This window comes from Schistocerca cancellata, chromosome 4 (genome assembly GCF_023864275.1).
Source record: "Schistocerca cancellata isolate TAMUIC-IGC-003103 chromosome 4, iqSchCanc2.1, whole genome shotgun sequence".
In the NCBI taxonomy this organism is placed as follows: domain Eukaryota; kingdom Metazoa; phylum Arthropoda; class Insecta; order Orthoptera; family Acrididae; genus Schistocerca; species Schistocerca cancellata.
Genome location: NC_064629.1, coordinates 431,158,682 through 431,184,132, shown reverse-complemented (window position 1 = coordinate 431,184,132; position 25,451 = coordinate 431,158,682). Strand labels below are relative to the sequence as shown.

The window sequence follows — 25,451 nt, the reverse complement described above, 5'->3', positions numbered from 1 at the left end:
CTTTCTAAATCCACTCTGTTATTCTACCACATGACTATCATGGTTGTTTCTACCTTGTTTAGTATTATTGTTAAAAATATTTTATAACCGTCTGGCAACAGAGATATACCTCTGTAGTTGATTACATAATGCTTATCACCCTTATTGCGCAAAGGATGGATAAGAGCCATTTACAGTTTTCTGGAATCTTCTCAGTTTCCCATGTTTCTCCAAACATGATCTGAAGGTTAGTCATAATTTTTGGTTGAGACCATTTTCTAAGTCCAGCTGTAATACAATCTTCTCTTCTGGGTTTGTTGTTTTTCAGGGTATTTATTGCTTTTTTAATTTCTTCAGCTGTAGGTGATGGATCTGCTTCTGTGTTTTCGTGAAGATCTGGAAATTCTAGCTTACAGTTCAGTTCTTCACAGTTCAAGAGTTGTTCAAAGTAATTTCTTAGAAGTTCACAGTTCTGGTATTGTTTAGGCCTATTTTACTATTTTCATCTCTGAAGCAAATACCTGGAGCTTGGTAGCTCTTTAGATAATTTTTAAACATCTGATAGAAACTCCGGGAGTTATTTTGAACAAAACTGTTTTGTATGGTCAGAAGCTGTGACTTTTCAAAAGATCGTTTAGCACTCTTTTTTATTTTTGCTGTTTCTTTCCTTTGCATTTTAAATTCATCAAGGTGCTCTATTTTCCCAAAACATTTCCGTAGCTTCGTTTTAATTTTAATCAGGTAATGATCAGAGCTAAATTTCCTGTTTTATGTTACTTTTACATTCATGATTTCTTGAATATTGCTTTGAGAAATAGCCACGTGATCTAATGGGGAGTTCCCTAGTATTACATTTGGATATATACTTGTTTTTGCTTTTCTTCGCAATTTTTTGGAGGGAGTAGACGTTAACTTCAACTAAAAAGTTTTAAAAAGATTAATTAGTCTTGTACATTTTTTTTTCGTTCTTTCATGGTCTGGATATTCTCCTACTGTTCTCGAAAAATTTTTTCCCTCCCTATTTGTGCATTAGAATCCCCTAGTAGTATCACAACGCTTTATTGTGGAATTTTGATATTTCGTCTTTCAAAAGTTCCCAAAATCCTTCCACTTTGCCCGGATTTTTCTTATTGTCATCATTAATTGGGGCATGGAAATTAACAAAGGTATACTGTTAATTTTTGCATTTTACTTTGAGAAGAGAGAGTATTCTGAATTGGATTTGAATTATTATGAATATAGAAGGCGGTACCAAGTACTGCCATATCTTTTATAATTTTTCTTGAAGGGTTACCTTTGAAAATTATGTGATGTTTATTTTCTGTAACGTTTTCGTCCAAAAATCTTGCTTCTTGTCGTAACAAAATTAGCATTTTAGGCGTACGTAAGAGAATTTCAAGTTCTTTCCAACTACGGATTTTTGTAATGAGTTTATATTCAAGGTGTCTGCGAAGAATTTCCTTTTGAACTTGAGTTTTGAAGGATACCAAGGATGCTTCGACTCATCCTTACTGCGGATGTTGGGACTCTCCAGAACCCAAGGTTCTGATGCACTGCATAAAGCAATTCTGGAATCCTCTTTCGAGTAACCACCTGCGGCAGCGCTTACTTTCAGCGAACTGAAATTGTACATTGTACATGGTAGGAAATAGATTTCTGGATAAGATCGGAATGTCAGTCCCGAATGATTATTTTTGATGTTTTTCTCCATTAGGTTTTTCATCTCCCTCTGACTATGGAAGCTAGGATTTCTGTTCCTCCTTCGTGACCGTTGACCGGGTTTCGTCCGTAACCCTAGGCAGGGTGCTACAATACGGAGCCAGATCGACTCAGGCTTTTTACGAGGTGCTACTCGTCTCCTTCTTCCTTCCTCATCACTTGCGAGATGAGACCCCGGGCTTGAGACAGGCAGTGGCGGAGTTTTTTCTTCCTTCTTTTTTTGACTGTTGGCTCTTAGTTTGTTTTGCGTGTTCTGTGTAATTCGCTACGTTATTTCATTCGAGTCACATCTCTAAAGTGCGCCTCAAGTGTCGCAAGTCTGCAAGTGTTGAGACGCTCTTCCGCTTTGACCATCTGAGCAAGCTCCCCAATGAGAACCCAATTTCTATATGTCAGCGTTATGTCTGCGTCCTATACTCGACGACTTCCAGTTAAGAGTGCTGAACTAAAGGGGTAAATTAATACAGGAGTAAATTTTTCGTTTACCCTAACTGCTGGAGAGCAACATATAAGCAGGGATGAGCGAAAGTATCGATGTATCAAAATATCGACATTTCCATAATAATATCGATGTATGTAGCCAACCTAAAGATTATCGATATGTCAATTAATTGATATTAAATACTGAGTGTTGAAAGTGATATATTTTATTGTCTGTATTTTTTTGAGTCGTAGGCACTATAGTTCTCACCGGCAGATTTCTTGCCCATTCCAGCTACTAGATTTGAACTTGAATGTGTCTGCACTGCATATCCATGACAGTTGGTTACTTCCATGTGTCATTTCTACCACTGCAAATGATAGGTACGAGGTACAAACGAACACGTTTACTGACAGCATTGTATGAGAACTGTGGAAATTACCACGCCCTGCTCCCAAGTATGAGGCAGTTTGCGTACTCTACTTATCCCGTGAGTGCCTGGATCAAGAAAAGATAGACACACTGTAAAAGTAAAGTAGCCTCAGCACAAAATTCACACACGTTACTGCACTGGAATTCAACGGAAAATGGAATTCCGTTGTTTGGAATGTTTATGGCAAGTGAAATATTTCATGAGCATAGCATATATCAGAAGTGTTTCACTCCCCCTTCTGTCGCGTATGGATGCGCCGAAAATATCGATACATTAAAGGTCGATATTTTTGTCTCGATAGTTATGGTATCTTTCTCAGTATGTATCGATATTTTAAAAATTGCCCATTCTTACATCAAAGACTATGCTATTGCGTTAGTAACGTAAGGAGGAAATAAACCCAACATTTATTCGTAAGTAGTAGTATGAGTAGAGTTAGAGAGTAAGATGTGATCTTTGGTTTCTGCGTGTTAAATATCGAATTCTATGGATTACCTGGACTACGAAGAATATATGGAGATGGAGAAAGAGGTAGACACCCCAAGAATGAGGGTTTTAATGGAGGGAACAGATCCATTGGTGATGTACAGCGACAATGATATCAAAGAGTTGTTTGAGTTTCATAAGGAATCTTTTGAGTCACTGCATGTTATGCTGGAGTCGTTACTGCAGCATGATTATGACAGGAACCTTGCTTTGTCTCCTAGGCTGCAACATCTGTATGACTGCGAATCTTTCGCACTGGTACTTGTCAAATCGTAACAGGGGATCTCATCAACATCCACCGTACTAAGGCGGGAAGAGCCTTTAACAGTGTGATAAACAGTTTAAGTGTCTTAAAGCCACTGTATGTGTCCATGACTCAGAACCAAGAAAATATGATGATGATGATAAGGTCCCATACTCCGAGGAGCGTAGGGGACGACGCGGGAAACCCGCACCGCCGTCCTAGGCAAGGTCCTAGCAGAGGTGGTTTTCCGTTGCCTTCCTCCGGGGAAGCGAGAACGCTATCGCAAGACCACGAGCTGCGGACCAAGAAAATATATCAAGGAACAAATGGTGGATTCCCGAATGTCATAGGGGTCGCAGATTATGTACGTATACCGATAGTTTGTCCTCCTGGAGCACAAGCAGAATAAAACGGAAATCGCAAGAATTTCTTTTCTATCAGTACCCAAACCACCTATGATGCTAATATGAAGGTTTTAGAACGTAGTACGCCATCGGCCGGGCTCCACACGTGATGCACACATTTAGGAGTATAGTAGAGTTGCTGCAGAATTTGGAAATGGATAGTATGATGAGTTACTTGCTGGAGGTAGTGGATATGCTATCGACAGCCATTTTATAGCTCCTCTATTTCGACCCCACACAGGAGCCGAAAAGCGCTATAATAGAGCTCATATTGCTACCAGATGTGTAATTGAGTGTACATTCGATGTATGGAAGAAATGTTTCCAAGTTCTCACTAAAACAATGCGATATAAACAAAACAAGTGTGGGAATGTCACGTTGCTGCTGCAGTTTTGCACATCTTCGAAAAAGAAGTTTAGGATATGTTTCACCCTGATGCTATGGAGGTGAATCACATCGACCAGTATGTATTTTTTTTCCTCATTTTGTTCATTTTCGTTCGTTGCATCTGCTTGTGGCGGACGTCGCAAGACACCCGATTCCGTTCGTTGTTGATCCATTACCACAGTTTTTTTTAATTACAGACGGCAGATAACCCTCTGACCGAACACGCTGAGTTACTGTGCCGGCTACTCAGGTGTAGTCTGTAGTGTAGGAGCGAGCTCCACGTGGGATCCGAACTCGGACCCCACGGGGGTTCCCGGCATGCGCCACATGCCAGGGCAGAGGTGGAGGCAAGGGTTCGGAAGCCTGAAAATTCCAGCGCCGTCCGGGGATAGGCGCTGGAACGTTCCAGACCCCTTACCACTAGACCATCGAGGACACCTAGCCAGAAACGTGATCAAGACTGATTTTAATAGTAACTGTTTGTAACAGATTGATCACTGTCACTCCCATAATGAATTCAAAAGTAATAAACCTTCAGCATCGATGTTGCTTGAAAGGACCACACTATCTTCTATTGTGTCGTTCTCGTTAACTCCAGTTTCCTCCTTAAAATTTTGTGGGAGCACATCAAAAAACATTTGGCTTATTTGTCTATCTTCGTCTCAGCGACTTCACTGCCAGTTTGGAATTGTCCTCAACTAAATTTGGCTTTTATTTCCCTTCTTTCGCTTTCACGTCTTTCCAAATTACTTTAATCTGCTGTTGCGATTTCTGTGTTAGAGCTTTTGCGTTTATTAACCGTGCATTTTTTTCCAAGCATCATTCTTCCGTTTTAGCATGTAGACATTGTGTTTTTTTTTTTTTTTTTTTTTTTTTTTAGATTCAATAGTAGGTACATACTTTTTCATTATTTCAGGAGACTCCTCTTTTCCACTTTCTGGTATGTGTTTCGAACATTTTTTTTTCACCCTAAATTGTCCTTGGCTACCCCCACGTTGCTGTTAGCCCGTATCTCAAGCTGATAAAAAAAATTGTATATGATGCGTAAGATGCCTCTTAAGTTAACACGTGTCACTCATCAATAATAGACGGTGGTAGCTACAAATGGCGGGGTTAAGGACTGAACGGTAGAATCACAAATTAATAACGTGTTTATTTTTCATAATAGACCAATCTTATTATTAATACAAGAGCACTTAGCTTCTTTAAATTTTGATAACCCTTTATACCATAAATTACGCTGACACGATATTATGAGCTCTCCAACTGTTATTAAAAGAGTATATTACTACGGAATTAGTTTATAAAAGTAGTCCAGACTAAAGAAATACGAGTTACTGCAAGAGTACTTTGTATTAGTTTGGTGCTTGCCTCCCTAACTCTTGTATCAACCGAGATTTTGAGGAAAATACGTTTATTTACGAGTAAATGGAATAGTGCTCTTTTTCAACGGTATTAAGCATTTCTTGCAAAACGCAATTCAGTTTTACTACGCTTGTTAATGTTGGCGTTGAAATTTTTCACAAAAGTATCTAAGAGGCAAGGCGGCCGGAACAACTGCGGCGATGTAAACACCGGCAAGAGAGGCTCTTACGCCAGGCTGCGTCGTCATATGTAGCATAAAGATACGCCGAGGCTGCGAAGATAAACCGTGTTTCCTCTTGGCTTGTCGCTTCGTGACACCAGCAACTTTATATCTCGTCCGTAGGTCGTTTAGAAAGCACACTGAGTTCTGCAATCAGTAAAATGGGTACTCTTTCGGACATCTCGCTGAAACGAACATTACGCCACTAGAACTTCCATCTGAATACAATACGATATTGCAGTGCCTGTGCTGTTGAGAAGAGCGATGCAATGTTCTTTCAGTCATGCTTCGAAAGAGAAATGCATCGTTCTTTTTAACAGCATAGGCACCGCAATATCGTATTTACCCGCCTGTATCAGGCAGCGACTTTCAATTAAAATGTCCTCCCCTGTACGGGAATTACATAATGTGTGTACGCGTACAGGCTGTGACGCAGGCACGACGACATTTGAAAGTTTGCCTCTGGCCGTGGGGCGTGTCTGGAGAGCCAAAGCTGCTGGCACGGTAGCTCATCGTGTGCGGTCAAAGGGCTGGCTGCCCTCTGTAATAAAATTAAAAAAGAGTCTGAGTGAAAGAATCAACGATGAACTTGAACGTGTGTCATGTGACGTCCGACCCTATGAAACACAACGAACAGTAACGAATACATGAAAAAAAAACAACAAAAAAAGCGTTAAGGCGACCGCTCGCATAAAGGGGGAAATCTGGGTTCGGGTCCCGGTCTGGCATAAATTTTCATCGTCATTCCCTTATACAGCTGATGGTCATTCGTATTCGCAACTGCGTATACATTTCATGCAGCTGCATACAGCCAATTACATACAGCATGTTGCATTAACCCCTAACACTTTGAATGTTCCTAGCTGTTTCACTGAAATTGATAGGAAATTGATTACAGTTGATTTGTACACGACTGATTTACATGCAGCAGCAACCTGACAGAAAAATAATAGTCTTCTTAAGAAATTACAACTAGTTGCTGCAGCTTTCTGGGAAACAACTAAATGGCACGAACGAAAAAATGGCTGACATCGAAACAAGTGTCCAAGGAATAGAAAAGCAACTGAAATCACTCAACAGAGGAAAGTCCACTGGACCTGACGGGATACCAATTCGATTCTACACAGAGTACGCGAAAGAACTTGCTCCCCTTCCAACAGCCGTGGTCCGCAAGTCTCTAGAGGAACGGAAGGTTCCAAATGATTAGAAATAGCACAGGTAGTCCCAGTTTTCAAGAAGGGTCGTCGAGCAGATGCGCAAAACTATAGGCCTATATCTCTGACATCGATCTGTTGTAGAATTTTAGAACATGTATTTTGCTCGCGTATCATGTCATTTCTGGAAACCCAGAATCTACTCTATAGGAATCAACATGGATTCCGGAAACAGCGATCGTGTGAGACCTAACTCGCTTTATTTGTTCATGAGACCCAGAAAATATTAGATACAGGCTCCCAGGTAGATGCCATTTTCCTTGACTTCCGGAAAGCGTCCGATGCAGTTCCGCATTGTCGCCTGATAAACAAAGTAAGAGCCTACGGAATATCTGACCAGCTGTGTGGCTGGATTGAAGAGTTTTTAGCAAACAGAACACAGCATGTTGTTCTCAATGAAGAGACGTCTACAGACGTTAAAGTAACCTCTGGTGTGCCACAGGGGAGTGTTATGGGACCATTGCTTTTCATAATATATATAAATGACCTAGTAGATAGTGTCGGAAGTTCCATGCGGCTTTTCGCATTAGAAAATTGCAGCGAAATGCAGGAAGATCTGCAGCGGATAGGCACTTGGTGCAGGGGGTGGCAACTGACCCTTAACATAGACAAATGTAATGTATTGCGAATACATAGAAAGAAGGATCCTTTATTGTATGATTATATGATAGCGGAACAAACACTGGTAGCAGCTACTTCTGTAAAATATGTGGGAGTATGCGTACGGAACGATTTCAAGTGGAATGATCATATAAAATTAATTGTTGGTAAGGCGGGTGCCAGGTTGAGATTCATTGGGAGAGTTCTTAGAAAATGTAGTCCATCAACAAAGGAGGTGGCTTACAAAACACTCGCTCGACCTATACTTGAGTATTGCTCATCAGTGTGGGATCCGTACCAGGTCGGGTTGACAGAGGAGATAGAGAAGATCCAAAGAAGAGCGGCGCGTTTCGTCACAGGGGTATTTGGTAAGAGTGATATCGTTACGGAGATGTTTAGCAAACTCAAGTGGCAGACTCTGCAAGAGAGGCGCTCTGCATCGCGGTGTAGCTTGCTGTCCAGGTTTCGAGAGTGTTCGTTTCTGGATGAGGTATCGAATATATTGCTTCCCCCTACTTATACCTCCCGAGGAGATCACGAATGTAAAATTAGAGGGATTCGAGCGCGCACGGAGGCTTTCCGGCAGTCGTTCTTCCCGCGAACCATACACGACTGGAACAGGAAAGGGAGGTAATGACAGTGGCACGTAAAGTGCCCTCCGCCACACACCGTTGGGTGGCTTGCGGAATGTAAATGTAGATGTAGATGTAGAAACTACTCCGGAGGGAAAAGTAACGGTTCTTATGGCAACCCACCTAAATGTTCCAACGTAAAATGAACATCGTTTCAAGAGCCATCGAATGCCGTAAGAAAAGTATACTGTTCCATTAAAAGAAATTGTTCTAGCTTCAATATGTCAGTTGATAAAAGTGTTAATACAATTGAACAAATAACAACATGACGTGTGCCACAGTCATACACAGTCATCTGCCGCAAATCTCGTGGGCTACGCACGCTGTATGCAGAGTGGAGAAAACAACCTATCAGTGAAGTCGGAGCAGAGCGAAATTTTCCACATAACCATAGGTCGGAAATATTTGACGAGGGCAATTATCTGCTAACACGTTTTGTATGCTCGATATCCCATGTGCCTAACATCATCTAATGTCAGCCAATCTAAAAATGCCTGAATCAGGCGAAACGCTGGTAAATAAATAATAATTACAACGCTGCAACGAAAACTGTTTCTTTCTTCGTCGTATGTTACTGGTTGCTGCACCCACCCCTCTACGTGTTGGAAAAATTTTTGTGAAAGAAAGCAATCTACAATTAATAAACAAATGTAACTTTTTACGAACAAGAGATGACTTTTTTGACACTGCATTTACATAACTAGTAGCAAATCCCTAATTAAGTTTTTCTTACTTAACATGATTACTTACAACCTTTTTTTTCCAAAACAAGATCTCACGTTAGTGGATTTGATATTCCATTTGTCCATTTCCCACTCTTCATTTGGCTATAAAAATTATCTGACAATAATACATTATGTAATATCTAGAGGGTCCGGTTTTCGCTCCGCTCAAACGTTTAACCAAAGAGTCATGTAAAATTTAAGTTCCGTTTTCTATTGCAGCATTGTCTTAATTTACACCTATTAACCTATTACTTGGTGGCAGGAAAGAATAACAACATTTTAAAACAAGTAACCCTCCGATTTCATTATTAATGATACTACACCTTACAGTACCACATGTCGACTATTTTACTGCAGTGCAGCTTATTACCTTCACAGATTAATGGCTTTACGGTACTTTTAGCGCAGTTGGTTTAATAGCCAAGCTTTGCCCAATAAACACAGCGGAAAATTTTCAAAAAAAGGAAGATTAGGTTTAACGTCCCGTCGACATCGAGGTCATTAGAGACGGAAGAAAATTCGTGTCTAACATAACCAGCATGGACAGGAATTCAAAAGCTATCTAGCTTTGACTGTTCAGCAGAAACCACTCTTTGCAGCAAATTTAATTAGTAACTGCGCTCTTTAACACAGCAGGTGTTAGCTGGGACAAGTTAATGTAAATGTACTCACTTCTGCACGCTCAACACTGATTGGCCGTACCTCCACAATGGCGCGTTTCCGACATTTCATCGCCAGGTACTCTGCTGTGACATTATCACCAAGTTGTTTTTCTGCGCACTAACGTCAGAACTCTGTGAGTTGCTCGTGAATTTATGTTGCATATAAAAAGGTCACAACGCCATGAAATGTAGGGAGGCCTGCGGAGGGTCGACTTCTCGTGCTGGAAATGGCAGCTGACACTCAGCATTAACGAATGCAGCGTATAGCCCGTAAATAGGGGGAGAGATATATTGCTCTTCAATTACACGGTTGGTGATCAGTCACTGGAAACAATCACATCGGGTAAATACGGTGTGCGACCAGAGCGATTTGAAATGACACGACAACATGAGATGAGTAATCACCGACTCTTAATTACCATCTCGAGGTGATAATTAAAACTTTAACACCACTCATCGTACGTACTCCATTTTGTTAATGGGTCGCGCCATTTTCATTTGGTTCCTGTAGCGACGTGCTATGCTACTGTGGCGTGGAGATTTCAGTGTGTACCAGGGCTGTAGACATGTACCTGCAAACAAACAGAGAAAAATTACCTAACTTTGTTTCTTGAGATATTAATGAAAAGTACGAGCGTTGGAACTTAAATAGTGGCAACTATTGATTCACAACCGATACAAAAGAGTTACATGTTTGCACCTGTTAGCCGGCCGGAGTGGCCATGCGGTTCTAGGCGCTACAGCCTGGAACCGCGAGACCGCTACGGTCTCAGGTTCGAATCCTGCCTCGGGCATGGATGTGTGTGATGTCCGTAGGTTAGTTAGGTTTAAGTAGTTCTAAGTTCTAAGGGACTGATGACCTTAGGAGTTGAGTCCCATAGTGCTCAGAGCCATTTGAACCATTTTTTGCACCTGTTACTGTCCTTCAAAGTAGTTTCCAGCGTTGTGTAGAACCCGTTTCCAGCGATGTGGAAGGCGTAATATACCGTTAGCAGAGCCTGTTCTGTTGATGGTGCGAACGGAGCGGTCTAAAGTTATGGCGAGTCTCGTGTACCACTGTAATGGTGTTATCCTAACGCATTACGTTCCTTCACGGCAGACCGTCAGTGCACAGTATTACTGTTCGTTTTTGGAGCATCACCTGCGACTGGCTTTGCGAAAAAAGCGGTGACACTTTCTGCGCAACCCACCCAATATTTTGCACGACATTGCACGGGCGCATACAGCGCAGGCTGTAGCTGCTCTGTTCGGTCGATGGGACTGGGATGTTCTGTACTATCCACCATACTCCCCGGACTTAAGTCCTTGTGAGTTTTATCTGATTCCGAAGATGAAGGAATCACTTCGTGACATTCGCTTCAGAACTGTTCCAGAGATTCGACAGGCAGTGGACCGCTCCATTCGCATCAATAGAACAGGCTCTGCTAACGGTATACTACGCCTTCTCCATCGCTGGCAAAGGGGTCTACACAACGCTGGTGACCACTTTGAAGGACAGTAACAGGTGCAAACATGTAACTCCGCCGGTCGTTGTGGCTGAGCGGTTCTAGGCGCTTCAGTCTGGAACCGCGTTGCTGCTACGGTCGCAGTATCGAATCCTGCCTCGGGCATGAATGTGTGTGATGTCCTTAGGTTAGTTAGGTTTAAGTAGTTCTAAGTCTAGGGGACTGATGACCTCAGATTTTAAGTCCCATAGTGCTTAGAGCCATTTGAACCATGTAACTCTTTTGTATCGGTTGTGAATTAATATTTGCCACTATTTAAGTTCCAACCCTCGTATATAACGACCTTTTGCAGCGCGGATCGCTGCGAGATGTGCAGGAAGAGAGTCAGGGAGCTACTGGAAGATATCGGCAGGGATGTGGAACCATACCGACTCCAGTGCCTTGGCCATTGACGCTAGGTTTCTTGGCCGAGGATCCGTGGTGTAAACAGCCCGATCGTGGACGTCCCATAGATTCTCGACCGGGTTTTAATTCCCGGGCGTTTGTTAGCCAGGGAAGTACGGTAAACTCATCCTGTTGCTCATCAAACTACGCTCGTACACTGCAACGCCCTGCTGGTAGACGCCATTGTGCTGAGAAAAAAAAAAACTGCAGATAGAGTTGGACATGATCCCTCAAGGATAGATGCATACTTGTGTTGATCCGCTGTGCCCTCCAGAGCGACGAGATTCCCTAGAGAATGTTACGAAATCGTTCCCCATACCACAACGCTCTCTCCACCGGCCTGGACCCTTCCGGCGATGGTTGCAGAGGGCTTGCTTTTAGAAGTTCTACGTCGATGGAGCATAAAACGCGATTCATCTGAAAAGGCCACCTGTTGCCGCTCTGTGGACGTCCAGTTGCGCTTCTGACGTACAAATTGCAGCCTTCGTCGTCGATGAACAGCAGTCAGGACGGGTGCACAAAGCAGGCACCAGCTGCAGAGGCCCATACACAGCCATTTACGTTGAACGGTCGTTGAGGAGACACTGTTGGTCGCTCCTTGGTTCATCGGGGCGGTAGGGTTGCTCAACAGTTGCACATCTATTAGCCTGTACAGACGTCCGCAGCCGTCGGTCACCCTTGTCATCTGTGGCCTGTTGTGCACCACAGTTCCCTCCGCGCCGGTTTTTGATGTCCCCACTTTGCTATGCGCAGCATACGAGGTGCATTCAAGTTCTAAGCCCTCCGATTTTTTTTCTAATTAACTACTCACCCGAAATCGATGACACTGGCGTTACTTATCGACGTAATCGCCCTGCAGACGTACACGTTTTTCACAACGCTGACGCCATGATTCCATGGCAGCGGCGAAGGCTTCTTTAGGAGTCTGTTTCGACCACTGGAAAATCGCTGAGGTAATAGCAGCATGGCTGGTGAATATGCGGCCATGGAGAGTGTCTTTCATTGTTGGAAAAAGCCAAAAGTCACTATGAGCCAGGTCAGGTGAGTAGGGAGCATGAGGAATCACTTCAAAATTGTTATCACGAAGAAACTGTTGTGTAACAATAGCTCGATGTGCAGGTGCGTTGTCTTGGTGAAACAGCACACGCGCAGCCCTTCCCGGACGTTTTTGTTGCAGTGCAGGAAGGAATTTGTTCTTCAAAACATTTTCGTAGGATGCACCTGTTACAGTAGTGCCCTTTGGAACGCAATGGGTAAGGATTACACCCTCGCTGTCCCAGAACATGGACACCATCATTTTTTCAGCACTGGCGGTTACCCAAAATTGTTTTGGTGGCGGTGAATCTGTGTGCTTCCATTGAGCTGACTGGCGCTTTATTTCTGGATTGAAAAATGGCATCCACGTCTCATCCATTGTCACAACCAACGAAAAGAAAGTCCCATTCATGCTGTCGTTGTGCATCAACATTGCTTGGCAACATGCCACACAGGCAGCCATGTGGTTGTCCATCAGCATTCGTGGCACCCACCTGGATGACACTTTTCGCATTTTCAGGTCGTCATGCAGGATTGTGTGCACAGAACCCACAGAAATGCCAACTCTGGAAGCAATCTGTTCAACAGTCATTCGGCGATCCCCCAAAACAATTCTCTCCACTTTCTCAATCATGTTGTCAGACCGGTTTGTGCGAGCGCGAGGTTGTTTCGGTTTGTTGTCACACGATGTTCTGCCTTCATTAAACTGTCGCACCCATGAATGCACTTTCGACACATCCATAACTCCATCACCACATATCTCCTTCAACTGTCGATGAATTTGAATTGGTTTCACACCACGCAAATTCAGAAAACGAATGATTGCACGCTGTTCAAGTAAGGAAAACGTCACCATTTTAAGTATTTAAAACAGTTCTCATTCTCGCCGCTGGTGGTAAAATTCCATCTGCCGTACGGTGCTGCCATCTCTGGGACGTATTGACAATGAACGCGGCCTCATTTTAAAACAATGCGCATGTTTCTGTCTATTTCCAGTCCAGAGAAAAAAAATCGGAGGCCTTAGAACTTGAATGCACCTCGTATTTTAACCACGGTGGCACGCAAACAGTTGACAGACTTAGCCGTTTCGGAAATGCTTCCAGCTTTGGCCCGAAAGCCTACTATCATGCCCAGTTGGACGTCAGATAAGTACTCTGTCTTCAGGCCAGAAGTGGCCCATTGGGACCATCCAACCACCGTGTCATCCTCAGCTGAGGACGCGGATGGGAGGGACATGTGGTCAGGACACCGCTCTCCCGGTCGTTATGATGGTTTTCTTTGACCGAAGCCGCTATTGTTCGGTCGAGTAGCTCCTCAATTGGCATCACGAGGCTGTGTGCGCCCCGAAAATGGCAACAGCGCAAGGCCGCCCGGGTGCTCACCCATCCAAGTGCCGGCCACGCCCGACAGCGCTTAACTTCGGTGATCTGGCGGATGCGGTGTATCCACTGCGGCAAGGCCGTTGCCGGATTTGGTACCGCGTGCCGCGGAATCTGAATCAGCGTCAGACGATATGGACGTCGAAGACACCTAGAGGTTTCTGCACCATCGCGCCATAAGCTGTGGCGGCGCGCGCCTCCTAGCCCGCTTTTAGTGTGAGGGCGCCACGTGGTCCCAGCGGCCACTAGCGGCGCCTATGATCATGGATTTAAGCGCCTGCCTCTCGCTCAGCCAATCAATCTAATCTTGCGTACGTCTCTGGACATATCGCCTCGCCTTAGACAGCGTATTTACTTTCGTGTTCGGTTTACGATGGGACGTGGTTGTCTAGTTAGGTTTTCTTCTGACTCTGTTGTTTCGTTCTGGTTGTTGTTCGTTTGGTTCTTCGTTGGTCGTGTCCGTGCTCTCCCGTTTGTGTTGTCGTTCGCGGGCCGCGGGTCCCGACGCGCTTTCCGTCACGTCAACCCCGCGACCGTTCCGGTCGCAGTTACAACACCGGACGTCAGATACATCGCTCCATTTTCGCATTGCGACTACGACTGCACTATCGTCCGTGTCCCCTCACACGCTTTATATGTCCACCAATGCTAGTGCTGCCCTGCGGCCGTGAGAGTGTATTGCATGCTGAGGTCGAACATAGGCGGTGGTCATCTTAATGTGACTGGATCGTGTAGCTGTACGAAGAGCTGATGGCAGATGTTAAAAGTAAAGCTATCGACTCTATGCAGGGCCATATTTAGGATCTGTAGATCCGTAGGCTGAGACTGCTGCGGCTCCTACCAGGGAAACTTTCATGGTAACTAATACTAAAAAATAGGATATGACAGAAATTTTCGAGTTAACCCGTTCACTGCTATTTTTTTTCAGAATGAAAGACGTTAATATATGTTTATATTAATTAGTGTCGCAGTCAAAAGGAACAAAATGGAAAATGTATTTCCAGCTGTTTCCTTTTCCAACGCAGGAATAAACGGCACATAGAGGATTATCTGTAATTAGCTCTGCACAAAAACTACAAGACGTACAGAAAATAGAGAACCATTGTGGATAGAGTATATCTCCAAGTTTTGAACTCACATTACAGGTGGTCAATATGGGCACAGTTTGTGGCGTGGCAAACATCAATACATGGGTGCAATTCATTCACATGATTTGTCCTGGTAGATGCAACAACAGCCCGCCTTGTAAATCTGTTCTTTTGGTTGTATACTTGCAGGTGTCAAATAATTAAATGCGACAATATGGAGCGGAGCAGAGGATTAACAATGAAACTTGAAGACAGCGAAACAGAAAGGCGATTGTTCCAATTATAAGAGTTCTACAAACCATCAGCAGAGTTCTCTTTCCCATTTGGACACTGATACATAACTGTAACTTGCAGCAAATTCTCATAAGTCCTCTGACATCCTATCTTGGAACACATACGACCTAATCGTAATGGAAGGTAGAAAACAGTAACACATTATTTAAGGTTTATTAATGAACTGTATAAGTTTCTACTACTTGTGTATAATTTAATGAATTAACGAGAATAAAGAATAAAAAGAAGTAGAATCAATAACGTATTGAACATGCTCTGTCAATATCACAATGAACAACTATATTTATTAAAATAGAAGCTAAAATCTGAGATTCAGATTCATGCAACAATTAGTGTTTCAGTGTTAAATATAAAAGTAACATACTGTATCTATAAATAAAAAATTTTATTCGGCAAAAATAAGACAATAAGAGGAATGTTGGAACAGATCACAGGAGTGCTCTCGAAAAACTTGTACATCAAACCTAGAGCGTGAAAAATTATTTCTTCGATGTACAGGAACTAATCTATCAGTGTATCCGAAAAATACTAAAGCGTGCAATGTTTGTGGCTCCAAGGACATTCCGGAATCACAGAGAACGAAATGGCTGATCAGTTAAAAAAGAGTTCTACCGCGGAAGCAATATTTTGTTTTGTACGTCTATCTCATACAGATTTCGTAGTCACTGTAACCAAAGTGGCACTGGATGAATTGTACAGATTCTGGGAAACCTCTCAAGTAACGTGAGGACAACACTTTGTAAGGAGTTCAATATTTATTTCTAAAAAAACATGGTATTCATAGTTAAAAAGTACACAAGACATAAAACTTCAATAATAAGAATGCGAAGTGGACCCAGTTGTTATCCTGCACATCTCTACAGAATAAAAGTGTTAACTTCTACACACTGCGAAGATCACACTTCAGAAGCGGCAGATCTAAATCATCTACTACTCCACTGTTCCCCTTACACCAGTCAGCAGGGAAAATTCGTAAAGGCAATCGTTAACTGGGAACTCCCCTACTCACATGTGCCACCAGCCTTGTCCGACAACCAAAAACTTATGCCCACATGACAAGACATAAGAGTTTGGCAAAAGTATGGAACCACCACTAGAATTACACACTTGAACATAAACGCGATGCTAGACGACCTTGCAGGTTGCGCTCTTGTTTATGACCACGAACGGCACCTGTGCAGTGTTCTCAATACGTTGCAAGTGTCAGTAGTAGTCAGAACAATGTTGTGTTTAGTTGTGAATGCATTATGTCGGAGCTATACTACTGGCCATTAAAATTGCTACACAAAGAAGAAATGCAGATGATAAACGGGTATTCATTGTACAAATATATTATACTAGAACTGACATGTGATTACATTATCCTGCTGAAATGTAGGGTTTCGCAGGGATCGAATGAAGGGTAGAGCCATGGGTCGTAACACATCTGAAATGTAACGTCCACTGTTCAAAGTGCCGACAATGCGTACAAGAGGTGACCGAGACGTGTAACCAATGGCACCCCATACCATCACGCCGGGTGATACGCCAGTATGTCGATGACGAGTACACGCTTCTAATGTGCGTTCACCGCGATGTAGCCAAACACGGATGCCACCATCATGATGCTGTAAACAGAACCTGGATTCATCCGAACAAACGACGTTTTGCCATTCGTGCTCCTAGGTTCGTCGTTGAGTACACCATCGCAGGTGCTCCTGTGATGCATCGACAAGGGTAACGGTAGTCATGGTCTCGGAGCCGATAGTCTATGCTGCTGCAAACGTCGTCGAACTGTTCGTGCAGATGGTTGTTGTCTTGCAAACGTCCCCATCTGTTGACTCAGGGATCGAGACGTGGCTGCACGGTCCGTTACAGCCATGCGGATAAGATGCCTGTCATCTCGACTGCTAGTGATACGAGGCCGTTAGGATCCAGCACGGCGTTCTGTATTACCCTCATGAACCCACCGATTCCATATTCTGCTAACAGCCATTAGATCCCGACCAACGCGAGCAGCAATCTCACGATACGATAAACCGCAATCGCGAAAGGCTACGATATGACCTTTATCAAAGTCGGAAACGTGATGGTACGCATTTCTCCTCCTTACACGAGGCATCACAACAACGTTTCACCAGGCAACGATCAACTGCTGTTTGTGTATGAGAAATCGGTTGGAAACTTTCCTCATGTCAGCACGTTGTAGGTGTCGCCACCGGCGCCAACCTTGTGTGAATGCTCTGAAAAGCTAATCATTTGCATATCACAGCATCTTCTTCCTGTCGGTTAAATTTCGCGTCTGTAGCACGTCATCTTCGTGGTGTAGCAATTTTAATGGCCAGTAGTGTAAGTGAATTCAAACGTGGGCAAATTGTTGGTGCTCGTATTGTGGGTGCTACCGTAACCAATGTCGCCGAAGTGTATGGTGTTTCAAGAGGCACTGTATCTAAGATTTATACCGCATACAGGGAAAACGGAAAAAAAAACATGATCCGCTAGGTCACAAGGTGGATGAAAGGTGTACATTGTGTGATCGTGGCAGACGGTCACCGAAGAGGATTGCGACGTAAAATAAGGGAGCGACTGCTGTAATAGTCAGTACAGAACTGAATGTCGCACTCGCGAACCCTGTCAGCACCAAAACATCGCGAAGAAAGCTTTACGAACAGGGAATTTCAGGGCGAATTGGAATTCCAAGCCGGCCGAGGAGGCCGAGCGGTTCTAGGTGCTACAGTCTGGAACCGCGCGACCGCTACGGTCACAAGTTCGAATCCTGCCTCGGGCATGGGTGTGTGTGATGTCCTTAGGTTAGTTAGGTTTAAGTAGTTCTATGTTCTAGGGGACTGATGACCTCAGATGTTAAGTCCCATAGTGCTCAGAGCCATTTGAACCATTTTTTTTTTTTGGAATTCGAAAACCACTTATTGAAATGCCCGTTACAGGATAACTTGGTGCCGAAGCCATAAAACGTGGACTATAGAGCAATGGAAGAAGTAACTGGGCCAGGTGAGTCTGGTTTTATACTGTCCCCAAACTCTGGCCGAGTTTACGTCAACACAGTGAAACATGTTAGGTGTTCGGTGGTATCGTGGTATTCCACTCTCTGAAAAGTCGCATTACTGCCAAGGATTCTGTCGCCATTTTAACTGGTATGGTATGGTACTTTTCGCCAATGGTAATGCTGTGTTCAAGTATGACAGGACCCCTGTACATACAGTTCGTATCGTCCAGGACTGGAAAAAGAGCATGAGGACAAATTGTCGCATCTTCCGTGGCCCCCATAGTCACCAAAACTCTATGTTATTATGCTTTTACAGTCTACTTTGGAGAGATGGGTGTGTGATCGTATCCACCTCCATCATCATTACCCTAACTTGCCAGTGTTTTGCAGGAATAATGGTGTAAGATACCCTTGAAAATCATACAGGAACTGTCATATCGATTCCGAGACGACTGGAAGTTGTTTTCTGTGCCATCAGGTTTTCTACACCGTATTATGGATGGTAATGTGTTGTGATTTTGATGTATTCACATATTTGTTCAACCCCTATACCTTCGTGTGACAGGCATTCATTTCTAAATTCCAAGATGTGCGGACACCGGTCTACAGCAAATGCATTCGTGATTGACTCCGAATGTGCACACCAGCAACTAATACCAGAAGAAGAAGCGGTATGCATACATTTTCGCAACTGCTTGTTTGTCCACAGTGTTAATCTCATGCCCTATTAGCTATTTATTTCGCATTGTGAACCCCACAAAACTTACTACAAGTAAACATGATCGCCAATATAACAAATGAATATACAAATGTAAACATAATACGTAACATTGCAATTGACAAAATAGTTGGGCAGATAGAGTTCAAATAAATGCAGTTAAATATAACATATGGGTCATTTCGCGGAGCAGTTATATGACCGTCGATAGCGGAAGCTCGCAAAAGGATGCAATAAGGCAGACACAGATTATTGCAAGTGCATATGTGTGGAGTTCGAAGAGAAGACTGGAATGTCACACACGGTATTAAACTTTTATAAAAGACTATATATTGTTGTCCATTTCGGTGAATTTCTCCAAATTCCGACTGCTAACTCACGTGTGTCCATTGTGGGGCTGCCTCGTGTAATGGCGAAAGCCGCCGGTAACTGTTGCTCAGCGTGTGCCCTCCCACGCAATAACCTCGGAGAGGACGACCGAACTGTTACGCAACTGAAGTTGGCCGTTTGCGGTAGCTCCATAATCCCCCGCGTGGCAGTTCTACTCATTAATGCGCGTAGGAGTTCGCTGTATGTCCGCACGAGGGCAGGAGTTTACACGGCTGTCTTTGTATGCCATACCGGAGAGCTGCAGGGTTCGGTATAGCGAGATAGTCGCGTAGGGAGAGGCTTTGTTCCGTGGAACTCGTTAGTTAACGGGCCAGCCAGTACCGCGATCGCATTATCCGAAGCCAAGCCGAAAGTCCACTGTAGAGGATCATTGCCGTTATCACTTGTCTTGTAGTAATTTCAGTGCACGGCTGCGAGGGCGCTAGTATTGGTTGACATAGCAACCGGCGGGGGATGGGGGACAGTATTGATACGTACTGTTTGAGAACATCGTTGACACTGTCGAAATTGAAGCGAACGTGACATACGCTCTTATTCAGTGTTGTGTACAGTCGTAAATTATGCAGTAAAATATAAAACTGAAAGTTGTGTTCTTTCAGCAGATTCCGCAGCTGTATGAAATACTTGAGAAAACATACCATGGTAAAACTATTCCACCTGAAATGCAAGATGTATGAGTCAGTCGAAATACTCTCATGCTTCAAGAAGAATGTAATGAATTGAGTTCCGAAGAAGGCAGTTGCCAAAAGATGTGGATATTCCAGAATCAACAGTGTAATAAACCATGGGTGTAAATACTGCTGCAAATTACTTACAGAATAATGGAAAGATTGATAGAATTTGACCTTGGGAAAGATAAGTGACCCAACGATTTATCTCAGGAGATACACCGTAGAAAGGCACACCTACGTTTGAAGCCTTTTCAGATTTAGAAACAGCTTTTGACAATGTTGAGAGGAATACACTCTTTGAAATTCTGAAGGTAGCAGTGATAAAATACAGGGAGCGAAGGATTTTTTACGACTTTGACAGAAACCACACTGCAGTTATAACAGTTGAAGGACATAACAAGGAAACAGTGACTGAGAAGGGAGTGAGAGAGGATTGCAGCTTATCCCCCATTTTATTTAATCTCTACATTGAGCAAGTACCAGATGGTTATATTAAAGGTGCAACTACTCACGGAGGTCCAGTGTAAGTATATCACATATATTACGAAACTTGGTACATATGCTAATACGTTAATGTGTAACTGATTTACCCTGGGAAAAAACTAGTTTCAATTGTGACCATCATATGCAAACATGGAGCTGACGCTGTACACTGCTTGTAGGGTGTTATGAGATCCACACTCTCCTGAGTGAAAATATGCCTGTCTTCTTACAGTATTTTAAACTGTAAAAATGTCAACACAGATTTATTACAGCTAATACTTCGGTGTGCTAAATAATTGATTATAATCATTTCCTTTTATTGAAGTTACATTATTGTGAAGGTATGTTATTACAGCTAATACTTTGGTGTGCTAAATAATTGATTATAATTATTTCCTTTTATTGAAGTTACATTATTGTGAAGGTATGTTATTGCACACCACAGCAAAAACAATATATGAACATGATTTCCTTTAGTCTCAGGGGTTGAAACTTTAGGGTTCGTATGTATGCATATTTATTAGTAGCATACTGATGTTTTAAATTTAATTGCATCAAGCATATGCAGTTATAACTTTCTTTGTAATGGCGCCTATGCGTAAATAACATAATCGAAATTTGTGGGCCAGCCACTGTGGCCGAGCGGTTCTAGGCGCTTCAATTTGGAACCGCGCGACCGCTACAGTCGCAGGTTCGAATCCTGCCTCGTGCATGGATGTGTGTGATGTCCTTAGGTTAGTTAGGTTTAATTAGTTCTAAGTTATAGGGGGCTGATGACCTCAGATGTTAAGTCCCATATTGCTCAGAGCCATTTTCGAAATTTGTGGCCCAGTACAGCAAGATTTGCATCAGAAAATTTATAATTTTGACTGCTCATGAGAAGTGTGGTAGCCCAAAATATTATCTACTACTAGAAAAAGAATTGAGTCGAATCCCATGAACCAACATGATTGAAAAGAAATCAGCTGAATTATAAATTTAGCTAAATGTAAAATGATTTGAATGTCAGTTAATTGTAAACTATAACTGAAACTGAAAATGATTGAAAATTAATTAAACAAAATTTTTTACTGAATTAAGAATTTTGCATATGAAAAAAGTATGAACATTAAAAATACAAACTTAATAAAACTTTTATAAAATGTAAACTCTAAAATAGAAACCTTAAACAAGCTTATTGTTTTCATTTATTAAAATTTAATTATGTCACATCTTATAAATTAGCTCCCCAAATCTAGTATTCAGATGTTTGGAACCCATATAATGAAATAAACTTGTTCTTTCATTTTTTTAAATCTAATGATTTTTTTATATTGTCAACTAGTACTGAAATATTCACCACCTATACAAAAATATAAACCCATGTTTTCATTTTTCTAAAAATATAAGAATTTTTTATTTTTATTTCAATCTATTAATTTTTTATTTTTCATTTTTAAAAGTTATTTAATTTTTTCCTTATAAATGAGTGAGCAATTAAACAGCTTCACTGTAGCTCAAGTTCATGACTGTTTTAAAAGAAATAATTTATAAGGACATTATAATTAAGAATAAAATTAAATGCATCATCATCTATCAGAGAAGAATCAAAAGAAAAAACTGGGAACAGATGCCTTATTCTAATAATGAAAATAGTGATGAAATTTTTAAAAGTGTTACAGGTAAACAATAACAGAAATATTTCCTTTCATACTAGAAAAATAGTAAATCAGTATCTACATAACAAAGCATTAAATAAATATTAGAAACTATAAATTTCGAAAATACAGACTCAGTTGAGACTAATCATTCCTTAATTGAATCGAGATCACAAATTATGAAAGTAGTTAAAGAAACTGTAAAATTACATAATGGGTTAAATATAAATTTTTTATTTTATTGTTAGTAAGGAATACAGAGTAGCAATGAAATTACAGAATTTGGGCATCAAACACAAAATTATCAGATTACTACAGAAAAAGATTTATCTGAAAAAATTGAGAAAGAGACACAATATATTTTAATACAAATGTCTAATTTTGAAAGACAAGGATCTGCATATATATGAAATAGAATTATTGGAATACAGTTAGCAATTAATAGATACATTCCATTAAGAGGTTCATCTTATACAGAATTATCATAAAAAATAAAAGAAAAAACTTGTATTAATATAAATTTTTCTGGTCTACAGATTCAGTGTCAAATTCACTAGACACTCAAAATGTAAAAACCCAGATAGAACATACAATATAAAAAACAATTGTTATAGAGCTTGAGGAAAAATACCTAATGCTTCAGTTCCTGTTACAATTGATGATATACCAAAATTTGCATCTACATTTTGTAATCTTTTGGCAAATTATTTATTGCTAAAGTATAGTTTGGTAATATTTTTGATAATTTATTTAACAATAAATTGTACTGCTCCAATAAATTACGACAGTCATGAAGTTGATGATTTGCTATTTTTTACAGTCATAGAAAAGAGTGAGTTTTTTTCAGTTTCTTTGAAAACATTTGTATCTGTTTCCTTATAAATAGGAAACAACACATTCGAATAAACAGAAAACATCTCTGTAAGTTACTTTAAAATAAACAAAGAGCACTTTATATTTTGAACTTGTCAAATGTTCTTTTGTGAGAGATAATTTACATTTATGTTTGCAAATATTAAATTTGACTAGTTTTGCTCTTGATTTATTATTTCTCTCAACATAAATATTTTTGTCATACTTATATTTGTCCCACACATTAGTCAAATTTTAGTTGTTATAATTTATAAGGTAAAAAATGTATACAAGTTTATATTTTACATAGGTTGTGAATATTTGAATACTGGATTTGGGGAGGTAATTTATAAGACAAAAAACTTATTAGTTTTTTACTAATGAATTAAATGTGTTTATTTTTATTATTATGTATACATTTTTTAATATTATATTTAAAAAGATTTAACGGGTTTACATTTTTACAGTTTATTTTCTTGTGACTGAGACATTTTTATTTGGTTAGAAATTATAACTTAGTGATTTACAATCATTTTCATATTTTTAAAATTTATAGCTAACTTATTTTCAAAAAAATTCATATTCACTTAAGTTAGATATTTGGGGCTGCCTCACTTATTATGAAAATATGGAAATGAAGTCCCATGCTTCTTGACAGAGCATAGGGGAATGATGTGGGAGATCCCCACCACTTTACTAGGCAAGGTCCTAATGGAGGCGGTTTGCCTTTGCCTTCCTACGACCGTAATGCGGATGAATGATGATTATGAAGACGACACAATAAAACCCAGTCATCTTAGGGCAGGTGAAAATCCCTGACCTCAACGGGAATTGAACCCATGACCCCCTGCTCGGGAAGCAAGAACGCCACCGCGAGACCACGAGTGGCGGACTCACTTATTATTATATATTTTACCTGATTATGTTTTATGTGAATGACTGCACTTTCAGTACTGTGTTGACACTGTATTGCTGACTGAAAAGTCTGAGGAGAGGCCTTCTGTCATTAAATTATTAAAAGACTATGATAATGAAATTCGAAAACATGGGCGAGCTTGGTGTGACACCTGGAAGAGGAAGGAATCCTGTCTTGGTGGAAGTTATTTGTGAAGTTCTTGTTGCTATAACTTTCCATGTAGCATGTGCCCAGGTAGTGTTCGTGTTCATCACGAGAATTTCGATCCCATGATCAACAGTACGAAAAGTTTTATGGTCTATTTTACACTGTACAAGATCCACATGGTGCAGCAACTGAACCCACATGATCCACACCAACATTCTTAATTTCCTCTTCAGTTTCTGGCACGGATCGAAGTTGATGAGATGTTTCTGGGCAATATTATATGTAGTGATGAGGCACATTTTACTCTACAAACAGCACTGAATACCCAGAACTGCCGAATTTGGGGTACTGGTTAACTGCGTGTTATGCATGCCACTGCACTCGTCATATGTGACTGTGTAGTGTGGATTCATAGGCTTCTTTATTCTCGGTCCATTCTTCTTTGAAGAGAATACAGCCAGAGGGCCTGTCATGTCTACCATGACGTCTGCACCTTATCGAGACCTCCTTGTACATCATGTGATTCCTGCTTTGGAAGAGCACAACTATGTGGAAACTATTGTGTTCACGCAAGATGGTGCAACACCTCATGTCGCTCGCCCAGTGAAAGATCTGCTTAATACAACCTTCCATGAACCTGTTATCTCCATCGGTTTTCCAGTTGCATGGACTGCAAGATCACCTAATCTGACTCTGTAAGACTTTCGGCTTTGGGGATATCTAAACGAATGCGTTTACCATGGACACGTTCAGTTTCTACCCGATCTGAAGGCCACTGCAGAGGAACACATTGCCGGATTACACCTGAACCGCTAGCAACTGTTGATCACGTCGTTTTACGGACGCAGCTTCTGGACGACGTATCCGGTGCACATATTGAACAAATTGTGTAACGAGTGGTTAATAATAAAATCAACATTATACGTTTCTCACTTGTTTGACCTCCTCGGCTCACGTCCCATTCCTAATCCATTAAATACGGAAAAATTTCTGTACATCTTTCTTGCATCCACAGCGCCAGATCTGCATGTGGTGAACACAATTGGAACTATTTTTTCCAGCGTAAACCCGTTCTGCATTACCGCATTAGCATATCTACCAAGTTTTGCTGCCGTACGATAATTACAGCCAACATTGGAGCTATGTGAGGGGCTGAACTTTTATTATAAACAACCGCTGGTAAAGGAAACGAAGGAGAAATTTGAGTAAGGGTTAGGGAAAAATAATAACTTCAGAGTTTCGCTGACGACATACGAGGGTGGTTTGAAAAGTTCTCGGAACGGAATATAAAAAAAGTACTTACATCACTGAACCTTTTTCTATTTTTCAATGTAGTCTCCTTTTAAGTTAATGCACTCCAACGATGTTCCAGTGCCTTGATCCCATCTCGAAAATGAGTTTTTTCCAGGCCTGCAAAATAATTGTCAACTCCGCCTACCAGTTCTTCTTTTGAAGTGAATCTTCGTCCACCAAGAAAA

General features: G+C 41.4%; 1 protein-coding gene across 3 annotated transcripts in view; it reads right to left on the bottom strand.

Moving 5' to 3' along the window:
* LOC126184822 (Bardet-Biedl syndrome 5 protein homolog) overlaps nt 1-25,451 on the bottom strand; it is a 499,156-nt gene that overhangs the window by 103,258 nt on the left and 370,447 nt on the right. Inside the window, exon 1 of one of the 3 annotated variants that reach the window (XM_049927401.1) lies at nt 19,258-19,350. The exons of the other annotated variants lie outside the window; for them this stretch is intronic. The gene's annotated coding sequence lies outside the window, so the exon portion shown is untranslated. Of the gene's footprint in view, nt 1-19,257; nt 19,351-25,451 lie in introns of those variants that run through there. 3 annotated transcript variants of the gene reach the window in all.